Below are 18,561 nucleotides of genomic sequence, written 5' to 3' on the forward strand. Positions count from 1 at the left end.
GCAATTAATGAATTCTAAAAGTATTTATGATGAATAAGTTTTAAGTTTGAATAATATTAAGTTTCTTTTCATCAAGTATGTAGTCGATTAGTGAGAACTATAGATCTATTTCTACCAAGAGATATATGCCATTAGTTTTTGATGGAATTCATGGTTTTCCAAACCCTATGCCACATAATCTCAGAAAGTATTTGCCTAAGTTTGGTGGGAATCATGAAAATTCAGCCAGTCATCATGTTTAGATGTTTAGTGTCTTGGTTGGTGATTTTGAAATTTCTCATGAAGATGTTCATATGAAGTTGTTTATTCAAACTTTAGAAGGTGATGCTAGGGATTGGTTTTCCTTTCTACCAGCATGTTCAATTTCATCTTGGGATGAATTACTTTCAGCCTTCATGAAGCAGTTCAAGGAAAGAATAAGAATCTTTGATTATTTTGATAAGTTCTTGAATATTCAAATCAAGAATGGTGAGTTAGTTCTTGAATTCAATATTAGATTTGCAAAGGTTTTAAATGAAATTCTTGAAATTTATAAGACAGATGATCAAGTGTGTTTAGGTCTTTATCTTGATGCATTTGATAGAAAGATGAGTTACCTATTGAGAGATAAAGAACCTAAGACTTTGCATTAGGCATTTGCAATAGCAATAGAGATTGAGAATAACATAAAGTATAGAATAACTAGAATTCACTTCTCTAGGAATGTTTTCCAGCAAGATGAGGTTCAAAGTAAAAGTTAGTCTCACAAAGAGTATTTGATTTTACATTAGCAAATACTATTGTAAGTAATCTAGTTGAAAATTTAGAAGTAACAACATGTGAACACGAAGTATCTTTTTTGCACAAAGGAGTTGAGTCTGTTCTTGTTGAATATAGGACACATGTGTGTGATATCACAATAGTAGATGATAGAGTGGATTCATTTGACAAGTTATACATGCAAGATGTAAGTTCAGTCATTCCTTCTCCTATTGATGATTTTCTTTATGATGAAAACATAATGAATCATGAAGAGGAAAGTTTTCATCTCAATATGAGGATGAAGAAGCTTAAATTTATATGTCAAGTGATGAAGGTGAACTTGCTGATTGAACATATTATGAAGAAGCATCATGTGAAGATAATGATGAGAGTGGTTACTCAAATAAAAGTGAGGAAAATGATATTACATGTTCTTCTTCATACAAGTCTAATGTTGATTGGGAAGAAGAGAGCAATGAGGAAAGTAAGTGTCCTTATCCAAGTGAAAGTATAATTTCCTTTTCTAGATCTGAAAATGAAAGTGAAATTCCATCTTTTAATTGTATAAACTAGCATGTAGTTGAAAATTTTGAAAAGGAATTGTGTACACAATGTGAGGACAAATAGATTGTTTATAAAGATGAAACACCTAGTTGTGTAGATGAATGTCATGGGGTTGTGTGTAACTGTAATCATCAGCATATAAGTAATTCTACAGTTACTGCAACCTACAACAACACCTAGTGATAAAATAAGAGATGATTGGTGGGCAAGTCATTTGAATCATCTTAGTGAAGATGATGTGAGTAATATTAATTTATATTCCACATTCTTAGTTGATGAAGTGGATGTTAGGTCTTCAAGTAATGATGGTGATTCTAATTTTTCCTCTTCACATGCTAAAAGTTCTCATGACAATGATGTCGGAAATGGTTTCAAGGTCTATACTAATGCTTTATATGATGGAGATTTTGGTGATGATCAACCCATATTTTGTCAAAATGTTAAAAACGGATCACTACATGGAGTTATCAACCCGTTGTTTGAAGAAGCCATGGAATTTTCAGATTTGATTGAGGATGGGTTTAATGATGATACTTTATCCTACTATTGTGAGATATCAGATTGTTCTTCTTCTGAGCTTGATAATGATTATGATAATGTTTCATCTCGTAATGTGGATAACAAGGTGTTTGACAAAGTTATTAGTGAAAATCAGCATGCACCTTGTACTAAGTTTTATGATGAATACTCTAATTTGATGGCTAATCCATTTGTTGATTTTAAAGATCCATTGGAGGATCTTGGATTAGTTTTAAATTATGACATTGATGACATGTGTGAATATAAATTTGATTACTCATTTGAAACCTAGCAGGCAATGTTTGAGGAGATGCAAAGTCAAGGTATGAGCTATATATAAAACTCATTTGATGAAGTTGAATATAAGGCCTTTGTATTTCCATTTGATGATGTTCATGAATCAATTTATAAAGATTAGTTTCAGTTTGATGTTGATGTTCATGAGCATGTTGATGTTCTTTTTCATAGTGAGCAAGAGGTTGAAGTTATGCCAAGTTTTTACATGCATTATGAAAATAATGGTGATGATTTTGTTTTGTCAATTGAAGAAATTGGTGAAACTGATGTGAGTGATAATTTCAATTTACCTCATGATGAAAGGAATGAGAATCATATTTATGATAAAGGTAAAAAAAATTGTTGAAGTTCGGTGCCCTGGGGCCATCATTTGCACATACTAGAGGTAGTTGTTTTTGCTTTCAATAAAGCTATTCAAGAGAGACGTCTTTGCTATTTTCAGAATTGTCTACTTCTTCCAAATATCTAAATCCTTGCCATGCCCACAAGGGATATGCATCCCTAGATAGAGCCATTGTTGGGACTCAAAATTGAAGTCTTGATTTTGAGTACCATTGAAATTTCAAGCCCTATAAGCCCTTTTAATGCATATATATCTGACTGTACTTGTGAGTCCCAAGAGGTGTTTAAAATTTATAACACCTTGCATTTAGTGCATCTATGTGTTTCATGAAGATAAATTTCCATTCCGAGTCATTTTGTGAAGTCCCATTTTGAGCAATGTACAATTCTACATTTTTGCCTTAGTGTCAAACAATGATAGGAGGCCTTGTTTGCATTTGAATATCTCACACCCAGTAATGTTTCATGACTCATCACTTTCAGAGTATTTAGTGTCCCTACTAAAGAACCTATGTTTTAGATTTTGAGTCATTTCAAATCTGTTTGACTAGGTTTTGAATCCCTCAAAGTTGGTCAATTATTGTTATCATGCTGATGTGAATTGTTCTAAATTGTTGGAGGCCCTGTTTTACTTGTTATAATTTTGACCTAGTTGATCAAAATGAGAAATTTCTATTTGGGTTGCATTATAGAGGTTAGAGAATTACTACATTTAAATTTTGAGCTTATGATGAATCCATTTGATCAATTTTCAAATGCGATTCCAAATGCAATTTGTAACTTTTTTCTAGTGTCTAGAAATGTAGATTGGTCGATACCCTTGTTTGGGATGTCATAACTTGAGATCCATGATAGATGAGATTGAATGGATTGTACCATTGTGTTACACTCTAAAAATACTTTAAGTGTACCAATTTTTAAATCTTGATGAATCTGTTTGCACACTTTCCCAAGTCAATTCCATTTGCAGAAAATGCTTTTCTACCATTATTTCCAGTTTGCAATTTTGAGTAGCCTACTTTGACTATTTTCCAAATGCGTCCTATTATTCGTCATGAGCCCAAATTGGAAATTTATATTTTTGTCATGAAAATGAACCCACACCTCAGTTTTTGTTTCCCCAAGTGTTAGTTTCCCTAGTTTTTGAAGCCAAAACCAAACACATTTTCTAGATTTTTTACATGTTTGTTTGCAGGTGATTTTAAGTAAGCAACTTCAAAGGTCAATATCTTTTGATTGAGAATTTTTAATGAGACAATATTCAAAAAGGTAAGAGTATGAAGAACAAAGAATCAATGTGTTTGATTTCAAAGCCGAATCAGGTGTTTGGATCAGTACTCAGAGCCAGTCAAAGGACCTCCTGGCACCAAATTAACAAGTTACAGAAATAGGGTTAAATCAATTTTAAAAGGTTGAAATAGTGATGCAAACTGATTGATTCTTCATCAACTTGATATCAAATGTTCTATAGATCAATTTGATGGATCAGTTGATCAAAAACACAATTATTTTTAGCCAGACCCACTTTGGGGCTTGACTAATTTTGTCAAATTGAAGAGATAGTCAATGGAAAAGTTCATTGCCTTGTTGAGCATTGGAAAGAATGCTAGAATTTGAAAAAGAGTTAGCATAAAGGTTTGGAGGGGCTTGTGCTCTTGGTAAGGATGGTGAAAGTGACACAGAAGAGTTGAAAGAGGTGGCTCTCAGAGAGTGACAATGGAGGAGCTGGAGCATATATTAAATGAAGTTTTTGTTTTTGAAATACTCGAGAAGGATCCTCTTGAGGTTATTAATGTTCAAATGCCATAGACCTCTCTAATTTTAGGAATTTAATCTACAATAATTGAGGTCATGGATGCTTTCTTGAAGGAGCTTAGAAAGATTAATAAAATTGATGTGGAGGATCTGACTATAGAAAGCAATCTTTCCAAGTTTTTTGATGAGAATGTATGGAAACAACTAGATCCAATTTGGCATATTATAGGGAAGAAAACATGGATTGGCTTATGAGAAGTTAATAAAGACAAAGTGCAAGGCACTTATGTAAAACATGACAAAGGCCAACAACAAACATGAGAGGGTAGGGACTAATGAGAGAACTCCATCCCAGTCAAGTTCTGGGACTAATAAAATCAAATGGGCTTGGCCTTAGAGCCTGCTTCAACCCCTCTCCCCTAGGCTGGAGTGTAACTATGATATTGTCTTACTCCTACCTGAATCAATATTATCGTTTTACCCACCTAGATTTGTAGTTTAATCATTGGATTATTCTTCGAAAACAAAGAAAGGAGGGCCAAGAGGAGCTAGATTAGTCAATCAAGCTAGCGGGGGTGGAGGATGGACCGAAAGGGGTTGTTTTATTTCCCTTTAAAGTTGATCACTTCATATGAAGAAGGACTGGCTTGAACATTGGGAGGGACACACAAGATCCAACGGCTCATGAGCAAGGTGGTAGAAGGGGACGTTGAAGATTGTGTAACCAAAAATATGATTGAGGAGAAGGACAAGAAAATTTCCCACCTTCTGGATGACAATAGCAACCTCAAAAAATCACTATTGCTAAAACAACAAGTGGAGAAGGATAGGATTAGAGCTTCAGAAAAGAAAGATATATCCATACCCCTTGTTGTTGGAGTAGAGCAACAAATTTTTCTCATAGCCAAGAAACAAGTACAGTGTGAGGAAGGGCTTGTACCATGTCAGTGCCATATTCTAGCTTTTCAAGAGGAAATCAATGAGTTTAAACATGAGAACCAGCTCTGTATCAAACAAGAAATAGCTATCAAAGATGAGTTTCAAAACATGGAGAGAAAGCCACTGCATGAAGAGAGGATAACAGTAAAAACCAAATATCCCACATTCACAAGTTGAGGAGTTTTTTGAATGTTTAAATACAAATCCACACATAACATACAATGTCTTAAAGACAGGAGACTTTTGAAAGGTCGCATGCTAATGTAGTGGGCCCTGTGCACGCTAGATGTGAATGAAAATTCAATTCCACGTAGAGAAATTTTAAATAACCCAATCAATGTGCTGATGTGGAGGTGGAGGCACAAGATTGTGCCATGTGGCGCATCTTGTGGTGGGCACTTCCACACTTGGGGAAGTTTCTTGATGGATAAGGAATGTGAGGAAGTGCCTGGGTGCCACGTGGTAGTGGACCAGGGCCAATAATGACATGGCAGTGATGAGGTAGGTGTTGACTAAGTAATGACTAGATAGTTCTTGAACCAATGAGGAACTACCATGTGTTAGCAATAGATAGAGCAATTAGAAGGTGCCATGTGGCACCCAATGGAGGATGATGTGGCAGATGCCAACTAATGGTGTGCTGCCATGTGGAAAAAGGGAAGTCAAACAAGTTTGACTCAAATGCATGGGTAGAGCCAAATTTTAAAATGATTTAAAAAGGTTGATTTTAAATGTTTAAAAAAAAAAAAATTTAACATTTTTCTAAAAGGGACATTTATAGATTTTTAAATCTAAAAATGGTTTTTCCTAAAGTGTGAACTTTAGACATTTTTAAATTTTTGAAAATTTAAAAGTTGTATACCAAAGCAATAGCAAGGGGTATTTTTTCAAAATGAGATTTAGGGGGTTTTCGAGAGGCAAATATAGCAATATTATATATCATTGAAATCAAGAGAAAATGAACTATCTGATTATGAATTTTGTTTTTGCACAAAATATCATCGGTACATGCTATAGGAGGTTTTTCCTCTCAGAGTGATTGACATGTTTTATTAGGTGTTTTGAGTTGTCAGTTGCAAAATTCAGTGGAGAAACAACTTAAACATGTTTAGTGACTCTTGCATCTAGTTTTTTTGAGTCTTTGTGGTGTTTTGGCTTAAAATTGATCTATTGGCACATATTCAGGTTCAGTTATTAGATCTTTGTCTTTTACTAAGATACTTTGCATTTGGAAAGATAAAATAGAAGTGATATGATTAGCAGTTGATGAGAGAAGGTAGAGAGAGGTTATTCAGCTTCTTGGGAAAGAATTCTAAGGGGACACTTGTCATCTTTTGATCAAATCTAGGAATTACTTCCTTGCTATATATTCTTTCATCTTCTTTGTTGTAAAGGTTGTTGGTTGGTTTTCAATTTTTAGTTCTAGGAGCTCTACTTAAGCTGTGAAAGCCACACACCCAACATTCTCTCTTGTATGGAGCAACATTTATATTTTATGCAGATAGATCTCATTGGTCAGGTGATTTATGAATCATTTCTGTACATCTTTCATGTATTTGTTTTCAAGGAGAATGAATAGAACACAACAAAGGGTTTAAATTCATTTTGGATCTTGTCTCTTGTTCATGGATTTGTAATCTTTTCTAGTTTGTGAAAAAAGATCATAAATTAGGTTACATTTTGTTTAGAAATGCATGTGGTTGAAATTTTTGCTTGTGGAACAAAGAGCCATGTAATTGCTTCATATTTATCACAAGGTTTGCAGATCTCATGATGGGATAGTTTGGGTATGAGATTCAATTTGATTGAAATGTTTATTCACAAGGTGAAAGATAGATTAGGGATTTTGATGTAAGTGTTATGTCAAATATTTCCATAAGATGTATCCTTGTAATTCATGTAATTTTCCAATAGATAAGGTACTAATCAGTTGCAGGATCATTTAGTTTTGTTGCTCATACCTAGGTCTTTTTGATATCAACATATTAAATCATCTTTTCCCTTTTATGTTGAAAGTTATTCAAAGTCTAACCCTCACCTAGCTTACCAGTTTCATGAGTCATGCTATTAGCTATTTCATGCTTGTGATTTATTGGTTAGGTATAGAAGATTTAGGGGTTTCATCTATTATTCTAGATCCTAATTATGCTAATTGCACTGGTCACATAATCATATCTTAAGAGGTTCACCCGCCTAGGTTTTGTAGAGCTTAAAGTGAAGAAGGAGTGTAGCCTTATAGTTGGCCTAGGTTCTTGGTGAATTGTGTCCATTATTGGAGATAGCTTCCCATAGATGCATTCTTGCCCCACATACTTGGTTATTCAAAATCTGTTAAATTGGGAGCCAACAATGTGTTACAAGTGTAATAACTTTGGACACATTGCAAGGAATTGTAGAGCACTAGTCAATCAAAATGGACCTAATTAGAGGAGTACACATATATGTCATTTATGCAATTATTTTGGTCACATTGCAAGATTTTATAGAATGGATATGAGGAAAATTAATAGGAAGCCAAATATAGAAGAAATAAAAACATAAATGACATATGGAATGATAGTAGAAATAGTAGTTAGAAAGAAGCACTTAAGGAGAACGTTGAAGAATTCAAGGAAATATTTATGAAGGAAAATGATCCATCAAGTTTTCATGTGGTATTAGAAGAACATTATTTCAATGCACCTAATGGGAGATTGAAGTCAGCCATTGTGTGTAATTCATATAATTTAAATTAAGCAGTTATTTATCAAAGATAGAGTATAAGAAAGATGGAACACAAGTTTGTAAGGATGGTCTGGTTAAAAGTGTAAATCATTTGGAAATCGTATGAGGCTACGAGAGTGAAAACTAGTTTACAGGATAATAGATGATAAATTTCACAAATTAAGTAGTTGCACAATCAGTGCAAAGTTCAAATTGTAAATATTTAAGGGATGCAATCAAGGTTTTGAGTACCATTCAAGTGTGTGAAGAATTAAGAGGAAATTGAGAGCGATTTGATAGTGAAGTAAAGGTGAATTTGAAGCATTTATAGTGCAAAGTAAGAAACACTCTAGTTATGCAAATTTCAACTATTTTACAGTGTTTTCATCTATATTTTCAAAATTCTTGAATCTGTTAAGATGGTAAACCCTACTATATGTGATGTGATTTAGAAGCTGAGGTACAAGTTTGAGAAACACCTATTTGTGTTAATGGAAGATGTTAGGACATATATTTAATGCAAGTTTGATACTATTGGTGATAATAATATTCACAAGGATATGGATGTGATGTATACCAATGATTTATCATTAAAACAAGGTTTTTAGCATTTTGGAAGAGTTGAATATTATCAAGGAGATGTTCTACATAGAGTTTGACAACCATGATTGGAGCAAAATAACTCTGAGCAGAATCTAGGAAAGAATGTTCTAGGTAGGAGACATTCCTATCATGATTGGTAATGCACAAGTTGACTAGATTAAGAAATGAAGGGACCAATCCAGTGAATAAGAAGAACATGAAGTGTTTAGTAATCAACTTTACAGACTGCATGTCTTGCCTATCAACCTAGAGAAGAGGTAATGAACTAAAGTTTTGACACCTTTGTCATTGATGTCAAAGGGGGAGAAGGATACATGAAAGTTGCATAGGATATAATGTAAAGGTAAGTGACTGTTATATACTAAGGGGGAGTATTATAGTATTGTATTGTATTAGGATACATAAGGAAAGATGGTTATAAATGTAATGATGGAAATAAGGTTATAAATGCAATGATCCACAATTTTTTTAATTTTAATATTTTTAAAATTTTGGAAGGCCAAATTTTGAAGATGTTTTTGAGTAACATTTTGGGACTTAGCCAATTTTTCCATATGTTGCCATTAATGCCAAAGGGGGATATTGTTGGAAATATGGGTAAGTAGTATGAGTTTCCATTTATGGTGGCAACATATAATTTTGGAATAGAAGGTAGAATGTACAATTCAAGATTGTATGGCTAGAGACAAAAAACTATCTAAGTGTTAAATTATTTTAATAATAATGCAGAGATAGTTTTTGATATTGTAAAGTATACAAAGACATTTGGCATGTGTGTAGTTAGGTATGGATAGTATGCACATTCATGATAATGTGGTTGAGGGTGCAAATTATTACTGTAAGAATTTGCCTAAGGGCAAAATTCACCAAGGAACTAAGAACTCAAACATAAGCACAACTGTAGACCAAAAAATGGATATGATCAATTAATCAGAGTATGTCCAAATACATTGCTCTATTTAGAATGTGATATTCAACACACTAGGAGTGCCTATATATAAAGGCCTCTCAGGAAGCACCTAGAATGTCTCTAGAAACAACCAAAAGATAAGACAAGTAAGCACCTTTTCCAACATTCTAGATGAATGGATAAGAATGAAAAGGCTTCATATGTGTGTAGAAGATTCCTGTGTTGTAGACAACATGTGCTTAAAAGAGGTGTGGACCCCTATGATGTCATCAAGACAACTCACAAGAGTGCACAAACTCCTAAGTGTCTCACAAATAAAAAAAATAAAAAATAAATAAATAATGCATTAACCTAAGTAAACTTAAGTGTAATAAGTAAATACTTATTTACACCAACACCCCCCCTTAAGTGCAACTTAGGGGAATGCCCTTAAGCTAACAAAACTAGGATGAAGATGCATAATGGGTCCCTACTACTAGGCCATGTTAAGTACCCATGTACATAATAAAAATGCAATCTCCCATAAAGTAGTGAAAGAGGGAAAACCTCATGGGAAAAAACCTCCCCCAAAAAGAGAGATGAATAAGGATGTATTGATGGATAGAATAATCAAGATCCCCCCATTATGACATACATCCATGTATATACAAGAAAGAGTGGAGAAGGACAAAACCTCATATGAGAAAAAAGTCCCCCCCAAAAAAGAGAAGAAGGAAACGAGGTAGTCCCTCCCCCCCCCCCCCCCCTTAAAAGTAGTGTGTCGATTAGTGAGAAATGCTCCCATGTAGAAGCTGATCCATGACCTTTGGATGATGTTCCTCCCCTTTGGAAGAAACAAGAGCAAGGGTGCCTGCGAGATACGTCCCATGGATGGAGAAGGAATCTCAATGATGAGTGGTATCTCTAAAACCTGTTCAAAAATCCCTACGTCGATACTGATGATGACTTCCTCCAAAAATACTAAAGAGAAGTGTAGATCGAACAAGGAGTGTGGTAGAACTTGTCTTAGGAAACCAATAGTCTTCTCAACTAATGAAGAGACCTCCTGCAGATGATGTACATAAGAATCCACAATCATGCCAGCCTTGAAGGATTGATCATGTAGAGAATGTGCAATAATTGTAGAAGAATTTTCCTTAGCAAAGAGAAGTGATAAATCATCATAAAAGTCTCCCATATCTACTATATGTGACTCCAAGAATAGAGCTGAAATGTTTGGCAAGAAATCATCACCTAGAAGACCATGTGTACCCTGTAGTGTTGAAGTACATGAATCTGTCACTATGGAAAAGGATGGAATATCCACCTCAAAAATAAGATGAATGTCATCAATAATGTCTCCCACATCTTCAATGTGAGACTCCACGAACAACTGTGCAATGTCTTAAAGGAAGTCTTCACATGAAGGTAGAGTAGGAAGACATAAAGTATCCTGCTACACTGATTCTAAAGAATCTGTGGCTGAAATAGGATCAGTAGGAGCAACATGAGCTGGAGGTGTGATCTCATTTGAGGTTGAAGAAACCATAGCTGGAGTGACTGGATGTAGAAAGTCCACTGGAGATGGAGGATCACATGGATCTCCATATGCTTCCCAGATAGACCACCAAATATCACAAGAAAAATGTGCCAATCTAAGAGGACCAAAATATTTCGTACTCATACTTTTACAAAAAAATTGATTAAGCTTGATAATATATGTACAATCAAAATGTGGTGGCATTGAATAGAGATAAGGAATCAATCCTGGATGTTCTCTTAGATGGTCAATTATCAAAGTCCTCCATTTGTAATAGTTCCTTGTTGTCAATTATGGTCTAATACCAAATTGACAAATCTGAAAAGACTCCATGAGATCAATCAATGAACCCCCAAAAAAATCAAGGAACCCCCACTGAAAAAGATGCTGATGGCACTTGAAAGACACTTGCCAATTTAGGGCCTATTTTTGAAAGTAGTATTTCTTTCTACAAAACCTATAATGTAATTGTAGATCTGGAAAGTAGACAAAAAAATATGCATTTTCAAAAAAAATGGAACCTAATTTGGAGTCCGGATGAGCCCGTACCAAGCATTTTAAGTGGCAAAATTTGAGATTTTGGAGTTGTAGAAAAATTTAGAAACAAAGATCTCAAACCACCTGCACCAATATGTAGATCACGAAATCCTACCCCAAAAAAAAAAAAATTTCTCGCAAAAAGGAGTCTATATGAGGAAGATATCGTTGTTTGAAAATTATTGCTGTTGTTATTTTTTCTAAAATTGCCACCGTGCCTCAAAAAAACAAATGACAGATTTTGCCTCAAATGTCCGATTTGGATGAAACAAAATCTGATATGGGGGTTTCTAGACCTTCTGAATGTGATGCAAATATCAAATTTGCACCAAAAAACTTCAATCTTCACTTGCAAAAAATCTCTCCTATGGCCCCATGGCCAAAAAATTTCCACAAAATGATGCAGATCTGAAAAAAAATAGCAGAGATGGAGATGAAAAAAAATTTGGATCTGAAAATTAAATGTAAAGATCTGAAATGATCATACCAATTCTACAAATCGGTCCTTTGGGTGCCGATTTGCAAAAAAAATTTGCCTTACAATCGACTTTGGCCTAGGGTAGGCAGCTTTGTAGCCAATTTTCATCGAATCAGCATTGTGGATGCCATGGCAAGGTCAAATCTAGCTCTAGATGCTCCCAATTTTTGGAGCACTCCAAATTCAGGCTGAGGTGATGAAGCAAGCGTGGTCTCGAATGGCTTGTGATGAGAAAATCTCCAAGTTGCTCTGATACTATGTAAGAATTTGCCTAAGGAAAAAATTCACCCAAGAACTAAGAACTCAAACACAAGCACAATTGTAGACCAAAAAATGGCTATGATCAATTAATCAGAGTATGTCCAAATACATTACTCTATTTAGAATGTGATATTCAATACACGAGGAGTGCCTGTATATAAAGGCCTCTTAGGAAGCACCTAGAATGTCTCTAGAAACAACCAGAAGATAAGAAAACTAAGCACCTTATCCAACATTCTAGATGAATGGATAAGAATGACAAAGTGTCATATGTGTATAGAAGATTCCTATGTTGTGGACAACATATGCTTAAAAGAGGTGCGGACCCCTGTGATGTCATCAAGACAACTCACAAGAGTGCACAAACTCCGAAGTGTCTCACAAATAAAAATAATAAAAAATAAATAAATAATGCATTAACCTAAGTAAACTTAAGTAAGTGTAATAAGTAAATACTTATTTACACCAACAATTACAAATAGTATGACACCAAATATAATCAATTTAGCAGTGAAGGCAATGAACAAAGCATACCAAAGTATGATAGGAAAAAGTTAATTATGAGTTTTGAAATTATTATGAGAAAAAAAAATTAGTTAATTAACTAATTAGAGAAAACATTCTAGATGTTAACTCTAAGTTAGCATGAGCTAATTTTGTACTGACACAAACGTGTGAAATCATCTAAGTTGACTAGACATAGTTTTATAAAAAGGAAAGGTATAAGTAAGAAATCATTACTTGCGAAGTATGAAGTGTGTGTGCAAACTATTTTTGTGATATGAAAACTTATTTTAAGGCTATGTGATGTGAATTCTATTGAAATATTAGATATGTGAAGTACAATAGTCAACATAAAGAGGTTTTTATATCTATTTCTTTTGTATAAATGTACTATATTGTATAATTGCATGTTTGGACAGTGGGCTCTTCTTACATACATTTGTAATTGTATTACCAACTACTAACAGGTTTGAAGCAACTCCTAATAGGGTTGAGGCTTTTTATAGGGCCTAGTCCTCTAACAAGGATTGAGACACTATATGTACTTCATAGACTCCTAACAAGCTCAATATCCTTGATGAAATTCTTTTGTTTAGTGAATCATTTTGTGGCTACCATCCTCACCCATGTTTTCCCTTGGGTATGGTTTCCCTAGTTAACAAAATATGATGTTATGAGTTCTCTTTGTATATGGATTTATTTACTATTCAACATTGTTGGTTTACTTTCATATGCATGTTATAAAGTAATTAACAATATTCAGTTGTGGGAAAATGTTTGTAGAATATTGATTCACCCCCCTCTCAGTATTATCTATTTCTAACACTATTACCAAAGTTTTTCTTTGTGAGGAATGTTGGAGTTGTTGCTCAATCTATTTTGTTTGTTCATTAAAATCAATATCTTGGACTTGTGTATCTCCTTAGTATAGTCCCTTATTTGTTGTATTACATGCGTATTAGGTGTGGTGGCATGAATATGAGATATATTTCCTTGTGGGATCAACACACCTGAAATTTCATCACTATGATCATCTTTGATTGTTATAGTGTCCACTTCTTTTTCCTATTCAACTCCTCATGTTGTTAGTCCAAAAATACTTTTCCACAATAATTCATTTTGTTGTACAAAAGCCTCAACTTTATAGTGTAAAATCATGAATTTTCTATATTTACGAACAAATCTATTCCTATACTTCTCCAAAAATGTTGTCTTTTGCTTATTTTTTAGCTCAGACATAATTTTGGCTGATGTGTCTTCTCTTATTTTTTTTCAATTATAGTTGCTTGTTGCTAGTTTCCATCAATTCTACTATACAAATTACTTGGAATCTTATTTTCCATCTCTATAAGTGCTAGCTTGTGCTTAGCCATCATCTCTAAGATGGCCTCTTCTACCTTAGGCTTGTTAGCATCACTTAATTTTTGATACTTTACATATTTAAACTTGATAGGTCTATTTGATTTCTAATGTTGTCACATACCTCATCAATAGTTATAGGTTTTGTATGCACAATGACTCAATGGTGACCAGGTCCATCAGATTCAGTTATCTCTACATCTTCCTCTTTAACATCTCTTTTCTTTATTAACCTTCTTCTCTTTGGTTGAGCTTTAGTGGATGAAAATTTCCTCTTAATTGCACTTGTACCACTTGAACCTTTAATCATTTTTGTAATCTTTACCATGCCTTTCTTTAATGGTGGCTATGCATTGACTGCTACTACTATCTTGTCTCTTGGTCTTAGTGGTACAAGAGGAGAGAGGGGCTTAGATGTTACCTTATTTTATTCTTTCCTAACCTTAGGCTCAATGATTTTCACTATTTTGGCCTTCTTAATTGGTGGGGTGACAAGTGTTAAGGTTTTCTCCCGTTTCTTATCACTCTCTCCCTCCTCCTTTGCATTACTATCATTATCTTGATCCTCTCCAAAACCTTGTGTCATCATTAAAGGTTATTTACCTTTTGTCTATGTGCCTAATTTCCCTTCTAGGTCTTGAGTCATTTTATTTATTTTCTTATTAGTAGAAGCAATCTTGATATCTATAGTTATTCTTTCTTTTTCTTTTTCATATTTTCCAAAGGGATTGGCCTTTGCATCAATTTCTTCATTAAGTAGTGCAATAATAACTACACTCACATCATTAATCTTAATTTCATAACCAAAAGGTTGAAGCCAAGATACCCTCGGCTTAACTATCTGTACATATGTGTAATTAGTATCAACTAGAAAACACAAACCATTATAATTATTTTCGACTAAAGATGCTAGAATCCTTAGTCTCTTTCTCATTTTTTGTTTAAATTCTTCATAATATCCATCTAGAACATTCTCAAAAGTTTCTCCCAAGTTAACTATATACTCACTAATCTTCTTAGCAAAAAGTTTGTCTTGTTTGTACACAACATTTCCAGTAGTAGGAAAGTAACTTTGAGTATAAAAGAAAATACACATAATCAATAATCCAAAATTAAACATTGAATTTTTTTTTCTTGATTAATACTAGGTTCTCTACTAGTTGCAACCTTTGCATCTTGGCAAGATCATATTCATGATCTTTCATCACAATTTTCCATGCTTGATTAATAACCATAAACAACACACTATTTAGTTGGCTTGACTGATACCATTTGTGAGATATTACTCTTACTAAAAACTCATCCAATGGATTAGTGATGGTTGAAATAGACATGCCACATCCATTCCACTTGACCTTGGTATTTGCCTCAATAGCTTCTTTACTTGGGTAACACATTGTCTTCTTTTTTATCAAATTTTGGACAACATGTAACAACATAAGTCATCTTCTTTGTAATCTTGATTGGCCCATTCTCTAGCCATAACTCCATATCATGCATTTGGATCAACACAACCTTGATCCGTTCAATTTTGAAATTTCTAAGAAAGTCTAGGGCACAATTTAACCCTTTTCTCTCAAAAATCTTGAACTCATCCTTCAGTACTCCTTTATCACACAATATTTAATATGCCATATGAATTTCCTAATCTCCAACTTCACCAATTTTACACATATAACAACTTCATACATTGTGAATCATAATAACCTTAGGTGGTATCGATGATAATGCACCAATTGAATCTCCTTTCATATAAATTTTAGGTACAACACCATAATTAGGTGAAGGACAAGTGTCACTCTTCACCAATTGAATATTACTTACCTCTTCTTCTTGATTCTTCACCACTAATGATGATGATGCCATTTTTGCATTTATGGTTTTAAAACTTTTCTTTTTGAAAAACTTAAAACAACTAATGATTAGTAATTGATACTACTTCAACAACAAATCCACTCTCAATCACCTTAAACATTTCTTTACAAATTTCTCAAATCACTCTATGTTCTCAAAATTAGAATGCAAGTTGTGTAAAATGCCTTAAAATTATTGATATATACCTTAATTCATACAAATTAGGGTTCTCATAAATGTTGTGTCTTCTATTATGTGGAACTAACTATCTTGGTCCTCATTAACCTTTTGAACTCAATCTTCATTATACAGCTTGGTCAGTACCATCTAATTCAACCTATACATTAATTTTTAATTTGGGATACTTGGTCCATATTGCAATACTTATTCAATATAGATAGTGTTATTGATGCTCGACACCTAGAATGTAAATGATTTGATTGCACTATTTTTTTCATAAATCTATTCTAATGCATCTTGTCCTATGTAGATATGAACTTTGGGATAATTTTATGTTGGGAACTGATGTAAAATAAGTTGTTAAATATACAGTTCCTTATACACATTTCTTGATCACTTTCTTAGGTGCATGGTCTTGTCTTTTGATTGTCTAGTTAGACTTTTCCTATGATCTGCATTCATGTTCTCTATGTCCATAATTCTGACAATTGTAGAAATGTACCTCAAATCTAGGTGCAATAGGTGTAATGATCATCTTTGGTCTACATTCATGTGCTTGATGTCCTTTCTTCTTGCAATAAAAACAATAACTATAAAACTTAGGTTTAGGGTTTTGCATACCAATCTTGCTTTTGCAAACATTTGCAATATGTCCAAGTTTACCAAAATGATAGCATGTAGGTTGTCCCTTTGATTTTGCATTCCTTAGCTCTCCACTCTTGGATGATTCTCCTTCTTTAGTAGATGAATGTTTCTTTGTGTGCCCTAGTCCAAAGGTGTTACTAGATGACCTAGGTAATCTCATCAGTTCTTCAAAATATCTTATTGCTTCATTGGGCTTGTTAATCCTTTCCACAAGATATTTCTTAGATCTTAACTCATTCCTTAGTAGGTCATTTTGTGATCTTATATTTTTTATCTCCATGTCTTTCCTATTTAGTTCTTGATTTGAAAGTATAAGTTGATTCATCATGTCTAGTTAAGTGTTTGTAAGCTTTTGTACATCAAATAACCTTTCTTCAAGACTGATAGCCATTTGTATTTTGTCTTCTTCAACCATATTGGCTCTTGATTTGACAAAACTTAAACTAACTTTTATGATGCCAAAAAACCTAGGGATCGACTACAAACCATTATTGGTATTCTGCAAATCAAAATAAAAGGACCAACTAACAAGACATCAAAGTCTTCTCCACTTTTAACTCTACAAGGTTCAGGGGGTTTACCTCAGGAATTCAACTTTATCTACTCTTCAAGTCAAGATTCATAACATGAATTCTAGTGACAATAGATTATTGAACCTTATTTCTTCTAATTCAATGATCTTAAGGGATGATAGCCGACTATTTAAAAAAAAAAATTGGACACCATGAATCAAGTATAGGCTGACATTTTCACACTTAATTAACAAAAATGTAAAGATTAATTGATTATATTTTTTTTGCATTTATGAAAAACATTCTAGTGATATTAACTCACAAATATGGCCAATGCCTTATCCATTGGGTTATCACTCACAAAGATCACTCACCTATTTTTGACCCTATCTCAACACTTTGTGAAAAGATTTATCTATATTCATACCCAAATCTCATACTTATCATATCTTCTCTTAAAACCATGGTGTTATTTCAACTTGCATTAAGAATTTATATAATCCATTGGATTACTAGCAAAAGTAAACTCAAATATAATTCAGAGTGAATTACAACTAAAATTTAATAAACTTTGCTATCAAAATTTTAGAGAACAAAATAGAGACAAGAGAAGAGACAAGATTTGGGATGAAATCAACTTTCAATATTTGTATTCATTTATTTTGAAGTGTATACAATTTAGTGATTATTTCTATAGAAAATAACACAAAAGACTAGCAACTGTAGCTTTGTATTTAATTTTGGAATTGATTTACAATCTTCATGGAACGACTCAAAATGTAATATTCTCATGCAACAAAAGAAAATTAGACCCTCCTCTAGCCTTGAGAACTCACTTATATAGTATGAGTTGCAATAAGCTTGAGGCATAGAGGGAAAAGGACAACTTTTCTTGGAACAAAAAGATTTACAACAAGACAAAACTGTCATTATTACAAAGATGCATGAGAAAAGACAAAAATTGGTGTTTGTTTGCCTTTTGTAATAGAATGACTTTCTCACTAATTTTCTTGTGGTAGGGCTAACTTTGTCATACCAGTTTCTTGTAGATCCACTACACTTGATGATTGATCCTATTCTATCTATTGGTCTCTTGGTTGTGGGACCAGTTGGCTTGCATATGTTGTATCAGGCTCTGATATCTAGATATTTATAGCAATTGGTTTCTCTTTTGCCAGATCATCAGTTTGAGTGGCCATGTCCAGTGTTACAATTTGTTGCTCATTTTCTCTTTCTTCTATTTGAACTACTCCATCAACTAACTGCACATTTTTTGCAGCAATTTATTTGTCCACATTCTCCCTTTCAACTACCATTTGCAACAACTATGTTTTTGGGG

This window comes from Cupressus sempervirens, chromosome 4, assembly GCF_028749045.1.
Source record: "Cupressus sempervirens isolate cs-2001-9-10 chromosome 4, ASM2874904v1, whole genome shotgun sequence".
Lineage (NCBI taxonomy): Eukaryota > Viridiplantae > Streptophyta > Pinopsida > Cupressales > Cupressaceae > Cupressus > Cupressus sempervirens.